The following is a 7,159-nucleotide window of genomic DNA, read 5'->3' as shown; positions in this document are numbered from 1 at the left end:
TCACTTCTGTTTTACTAGGTGACTTTCCGTCAGTTACTACGAACTGTGACCACTCTGACAGGAAATCACGAATGCAGTGACATAACTGAGGCGATATTCCATAACCACTTAATTTCACTACAAGCCGCTTGCGTGGTACAGTGTCAAAAGCTATCTGGAAATCTAGAAATAAGGAAACAATTTGTAATCCCCTGTCAATAGTTCTCAAACTTCGTGTGGGTAAATAGCTAGCTGTGTTTCACAAAAACGATGTCTTCTCAATCCGTGTTGGCTGTGTGTCAATAGACCGTTCTGTTCGAGGAAATGCATAATGTTCGAATACGTGTTCCAAAAGTCCTGTTGCATATCGACCTTAATGATGTGCTCGCATTTATTACAGAGAGTAAAAATATTGTCCAATCTTTGTGAATTTCCTTACGATCGTGCAGTGACGATACTTTCCCGTAGCCAATAACACCGTCAGAGTCTGATATCATACTGTATGTTGCTCGACCTATCCGATAAATCGTATACGTATATTCAGAAAGTTAACGCCCGCATTAACCTCTATTTGGACATACTCACTGTACTCATAGAGCCAGCCAGACGTTTGCGAAGACACTCCGCGCGGTCGTTTCTCGTCTAGTATTCGACGGTGTGGCGGAGTGTGGGAGGCGCGCACACAAGGCCGGCACTCACTAATCGTCCACCTGCACCTGTTGTCTGCAACAAGGCACGCGCTCACGGGGTTACGAATACTTGACTCGTAACGCAACGTTCTGTCGTGGGAAGTTTCTGATCGGCTGAGTTCTCGGAAGAAGCTGCGCGCTGCCACTTTACGCCTCGCTCGTTCGCTCATTTTCCCCCAGCATTCGCAGAACGGAAGTCGCGTGTGGCTGCATCTGCGGCCTCGCCAGTTGTGAACAGGCGTAGCAGGGACGGGACGTGCCACAGCCGTGGAGTAGGACTGTGCGTTCCAGCGGCAGAGCGGGCCGGGCGTGCGTGTACGCTGCAGGTAGGGGCGCGGCACGCCTTCTTCGTTGCTAAGCGCACGCTTTTCACGTGACAAAGATCTTTGACGTGGCGCTTAAAAGGGGTATTACACTGTCGTCATATTTTTCGTCAAATTTCAAGATGGCGGACGACAACTTGTTATAGTCTGTAAACTCAATAGCGAGCAGCGTTTTTGGTGGGGGTAGTGGCCTTTCCCGGAAGAACCCTGCCACTGGCCTACAGGGCAACCCAAAATTAGTTGCCCGTTACCTATCTAGCAGTGTAGTTCGGCGTGCTGTGATATACGTCGCTTCTGTTCGTGGGATCTTAGTTGCCAATCTCAGTCAGTTGACTTTGTGTATTCGCTGATATACTTCAGTATCCGGAAGTGATGGATAATCGCCCTGCATTGCAAGAAAATGTGCAGAATACAAAGGAGATATTTGCGCAGAACGAGCGTTCGATCGTCTCTAACGTTATTACAGCTTGTGTTGGGGAGGCTACACAAAAAGAACTGTTGGCTAATATTACCAGTCCCAATCAAAGGCCTGCAGTTTATGCAAACGTCAGCCTCGCCAAAATAGGACGCATAAGGAAGGAACGCGAAAACAAGGTGCATGGTTTACTGGAATCGCCGCGAAGAAAAACTAATAATTTAGGGAGGAAACCCATCGTCGTAGACAGTTTCACAAAATCGGCCATTCGACAGACGATGGAGGACTTTCACATAAACCAAAAAATAATGCCCACATTACGGAAATTACTCACTGGCGTGAAACAAAAAATACATTTTCCTTGCCTGAAAGACTTACTAGTGGCCACTGACGAAATTCTTAATAGAAACAAACGATGTATTGTATTTATTCATAATATTAGTATTGTTATTTCAGCTTAAAAAATTGACATGTTCCACATCCACGAGGATAGCATGGATCTATGGAACGAATAACTAATCTAATCTGGGTGAAGCCGTGGGTTTTACGACGACACGATAAAAGCATTCAACAAAACTTCTTACGTGAGCTTACAGTGGAAGACGTCAAGTGGTACATCAATTACTTAAGAGTGGATGAGCATACATTCCTGTATGTGCTCAGTGAAGTGTATCCTCATATCACAAAGCACAATATTCATTTAAGAACTGCTACATCTTCAGAAGACAGGCTCACTGTAACACTCCGATTCCTTGCTACAGGAGAGGGTTATGTTATGTTAGGTTAGGTCAGGTCAGGTCAGGTCAGGTCAGGTCTCGTCTCCAGTCTTCTTATTTTATTTTTGTATTCAGGGTGCCTCACGTTGTAAACCGCCTCATCAGCTTCATACATCTCTATTAATTTTGTAGTTGTCGGCACACCCCAATTGTATTTACCGGCAATGTTTATAAAAACACTACAGACGACAGAACGCTGCAGCGATGCTAGCGCTCCATGTGGTAACATGTCACAATGCAGTGAACAGAAGACAAGCGATTTCTTTGATCAAATCTACAGCGAGGCCCTAGATTTGATCAAATATTGGACGACATTTGACAAAGTTCCTATTACACCATCAAATATCTTTGACAAAGATTTTGGACAAAGATATTTGACAAAGAAATTTGATAGTGTAATACCGGCCTTACTAACGGAGCAGGGTGCTTAGGCCGGTAATACACTATCAAATTTCTTTGTCAAAGATTTGATCAAAGATGTGATCCAATATTCCGTCCAATATATTTGACAAAGATCTTTGACGTAGCGCCAGAAGAGGTATTACACTGTCATCAAATTTTTCGTCAAAGTTCAAGATGGCTGACAACAACTTGTTATTAACCTCAGCAGTTGTACGTACCCCAATTGCATTGTGTGCACATGCGGAAAAGAAGTGGGGGAAAAATGGAACCATACATACGAGGTTGACAGTCTTAAAAGTCCTGGGATTACAACTTGATAATTAACAAATCTGTATTTGCAATTCGAGTGTTAGCAGACATAGGCAACATAAAAATGAAAAAGCTTGCATACTTTGCCTACTTTCATTCCATAATGTCATATGGGATAATATTTTGGGATAAATCTTGAAGTCAAACAAAAGTTTTCAGAGTCCAAAAGCGTGTAATACGTATTATTTGTGGAGTAAATTCACGGACGTCCTGCAGAAACCTCTTCAAGGAATTGGGTATACTAACTACTGCCTCTCAGTATATTTACTTCTTAATGAAATTTGTCGTAAATAATATATCTCTTTTTCCAACAAACAACTCAGTTCATACATACAATATCAGGAACAAAAATGATCTGCACATGTACTTAAAAGCACTTACTTTAGTTCAAAAAGGGGTCCACTACTCAGGAACACCTTCATCTTCAATAATTTGCCAGGAAACATAAAAAATTTAGTTAGAAATAAAGATCAGTTTAAAAGGAGCCTGAAAGACTTACTACTGGCCAACTCCTTCTACTCCATTAGCGAAATTTTTAATAGAAACAAATGATGTATTGTATTTATTCATACTATTAGTATTGTTATTTCAGCTAAAAAAAATCAACATGTTCCACATCCACGAGGATCTCCTCAGCACGGATCTATGGAACGAAAAACTAATCTAATCTGGGTGTAACCGTGGATTTTACGACGACACGATAAAAGCATTCAACAAAACTTGTTACGTGAGCTTACAGTGGAAGACGTCAAGTTGTACATCAATTACTTAAGAATGGATGAGCATACATTTCTGTATGTGCTCAATGAAGTGTATCCTCATATCGCAAAGCACAATATTCACTTAAGAACTGCTACATCTTCAGAAGACAGGCTCACTGTAACACTCCGATTCCTTGACACAGGAGAGGGTTATGTTATGTTATGTTATGTTAGGTCAGGTCAGGTCTCCAATCTTCTTAATCACCCTAATATTCAGGGTGCCCCACGTTGTAAAGCGCCTCATCAGCTTCAGACATCTCTATTAATTTTGTAGTTGTCGGCACACACCAATTGTATTTACCGGCAATGGTTATAAAAACACTACAGACGACAGAACGCTGCAGCGATGCTAGCGCTCCATGTGGTAACATGTCACATTGCAGTGAACAGAAGACAAGCGGTTTCTTTGATTAAATATACAGCGAGGCCCTAGATTTGATCAAATATTGGACGACATTTGACAAAGTCCCTATTACACTATCAAATATCTTTGACAAAGATATTGGACAAAGAAATTTGATAGTGTAATATCGGCCTTAGCTAGAAGCGGCGACTCACTGGCCCGTTACGCCTCAGAGCACGACAGGCAGCGAGCGAGTGGTGTCGGCTCGTCTCCAGGGTCTGTGAGTGGCCGGCTGTACAGGTGTTAGCTTCCAGCTGTGTGTGTGTGTGTGTGTGTGTGTGTGTGTGTGTGTGTGTGTGCTGCCCTCCAGTCTCGCCTCATTACGTCATGTCTGTTCGGTCATTATACATTCGTGAAAATCAAACAACAGCACGTGCTTGGTTTTTTCGTTTTTTCAAAATGTGATCCCACTACGAACGTGGATGCTAGGGTGAGACAGGTCGTCCGGTTCTGCAGAACTACAGTCTGTTATGTGAATGTAGACAGTGACGAACTTTTCTCAGTCATCTAATGTGTTCGTGCAAGCACAAGATGGCGAACAGAAAACGTGTCGAAACCTTGCTACGAATGTAAACATACAATGTACTACGCGACATATTTCACGACAATAAATCCTCAGTGCCAATTTCTTAGTTGCCTTTGCGCAGTTTCTTTGGCCAACCTGTAAATAACCGTGTGAATCCTCAAAAGACGCCGACCAGGGTGGGCTGCAGAAGCGGAGATTCCTCAGGCAGCCTCCACTGGCCGCCTGCATTTCGTCCTCCCGAGTGTCCGTGACGTACGTAGAGGTAGTGACGCTTTCTCAAGCGATTTTGAGCAACATATTCTATTGAAAAAAATAATTTCGTACCTTATAGCCTCACTTTTTGATTATGAAATAGTTATCTTCCCGTTATTGGTCATAGTTACTGTACTTAGAATTTATGTAGCGCATTTAAATTAATTTGTAGAGTTTCAATTTAATAAGGTACCCACTGACAGCTCTACATGTAGTACACCTTAGGCCGTAAACTGCTGCATAACTAATGCTGTCTGACACTGAAAATAATTATGAATCTGAAAGGCCATTAAGCCCCGGTAAAAGTAAAAATCCAGCAGCGAACATGGCATTGTAGAACACAAGAAGTCTTTTTGAAAATCTTTGTTGGTGCACAGTACGTTCACAAATATCATTTATTAACTAGTGGTAACTGCTTTCACCTGTGGCAAGTAATTCGAGGTGCTGTTTTCAGTCATTATTTTATTCTCGCTTCTCGAGTAATTTTCACTAATGCATTCTGCTTTTTTTTGACATAATTTCATATTTTATAGTCCCACATCGGTTTCCGATCACGAAGTTGTTATTTTTTCATTACTCATCATACTTATTATACTTCGAAATTTTGTAATGCGTCCAGCATAATTCGTGGAGTGTGCTTTTAAGAGTGTAACCACTGATTGATGTAGGTCAGTTACATGTCAGGTCGTAAGGTGCTGAACAGAAAGTATCGCTCACATGTGGCTCAGTAATGGTAAGGTAGCGGACTGTGATTCTTTAGTGCTTATCGAGTCATGATAATCTGTATTCTGCTTTCCAGTGCGTTTAACTAGATTGTTAATGGAACGTAAGTAATACCTAGTTATTGTGAAACTAATATAAAACCATTCGTTAATTTCTCATGCATGTAAACATTTGTTAATGAGAAAATTTTCAACATATTTCCAGCCTTTTGACACTGCTACCACGAAGTCTGCCGTCACAGTTATGGGGAAGCTCTCAATATCGTGACGGGCCTTCTTTCGCCCGGCGTAGTGCAGCAACTCGACGTGGCATTGTCTCAACGACTCGCTGGAAGTCCCCTGCAGAAACATTGTGCCACGCTGCCTCTATAGCTGCCCATAATTGCGAAGGTGTTGCCGGCCCGGTTTTTGTATACGAACTGACCTCACGGTTGTGTGCTCTAAATGATCGATAGGATTCGTGTCGGGCGATCTGCGTGGCTAAGTCATTCTCTCGAATTGTCCAGAATGTTCTCCAAACCAATCGCGAACAATTGAGGCTAGGTGACGTGAATATGAAGTCAAATGACTGGGTGCAAATGGCCTCCAATTAGTCAAACATAACCATTTTCAGTCAATAGTTGGTCATCTGGGCCACAGTATCCAGTCCAAGTAAACACAGCACACACCATTATGGGAACACAAGCAGCTTGCACAGTGCCTTGTTGATAACTTGGGTGCATGACTTCGTGGGGTCTGCACCACACTCGAACCCTACCATCAACTCTGAAAATCGGGACTCACCTGAGCAGCCCACAGTTTTCCAGTCGTCTGGGATCCAACCGATACGGTCACGGACCCAGGAGAGGCGTTGCAGGCAAAGGCACTCGCCACAGGCCATTAGGCTACAGCCACACCTGCGTTTTTGAAGCTGGACGCTCAGCGTCAAAAGACGCCACGGTTGTAGGCAGGCTGGAGAAGGCCGGTAGTGGCCACACACAGCGTCTTTTTCTGCCAACATCCGACGGGAAGGCGCATCCTCAAGGTCAGACGCTAGTCGAATGGGCCGGGGCCCCTTCCCTGTGTCAAAAGATGCTTCTCACATTGCGTTCCCACGTGAACTCAGTAGTAACTTTGCAGTGTGTCAACACAAAGTACTGTGTTTCATTACGGTTTTTAAATGTGTGAGATGGAAATAATTGAACTTGATAGCGAACATGCACAGCCGTCCAGAATTACATCTGAAAGTGACCAATAATCATCTCCACAAGCAGCACACCTACAATGATCTTCGAGGAAAAAATCAGAAGATTCAATCCTGTCCTTTTATGCATTGTAAAGAAATAATACAATAAGTAATAAAACTTCACTTACCTCAGAGTAATTGGTAGTTTTTCTTCAGCTCTTACACAATCACGTAGTCGAGTGTTTCTTACAGTAATAGCATTCGACACATTAGACAGCAGAGTTTCGTATGACGTAATAGACATCCTGTAGCACCCAAAAAACTTTTTAGTGTTTTCTTTAAGTTTGTTGTGTAGCAGATTGAATGTTCCCCTCTCTGATCTGTCCTCAGTTATTGGATGAGACCAAAAACGTCTTTTTTGTCTACGTCGTCTCTGT

General features: G+C 42.8%; 1 protein-coding gene across 1 annotated transcript in view; it reads left to right on the top strand.

Annotated features, from left to right (window-relative positions):
• The first annotated feature begins 866 nt into the window (after positions 1 to 866).
• Positions 867 to 7,159, top strand: part of LOC126210238 (ankyrin-1-like) — a 68,172-nt gene continuing 61,879 nt past the window's right edge. Inside the window, exon 1 of the mRNA XM_049939425.1 lies at positions 867 to 994. The gene's annotated coding sequence lies outside the window, so the exon portion shown is untranslated. The remainder of the gene's footprint in view (positions 995 to 7,159) is intronic.

The sequence above is a fragment of the Schistocerca nitens genome, chromosome 10, assembly GCF_023898315.1.
Source record: "Schistocerca nitens isolate TAMUIC-IGC-003100 chromosome 10, iqSchNite1.1, whole genome shotgun sequence".
Lineage (NCBI taxonomy): Eukaryota > Metazoa > Arthropoda > Insecta > Orthoptera > Acrididae > Schistocerca > Schistocerca nitens.
Note: the sequence above shows the minus strand (reverse complement) of the source record. Positions and strands in the feature narration are given on the sequence as shown.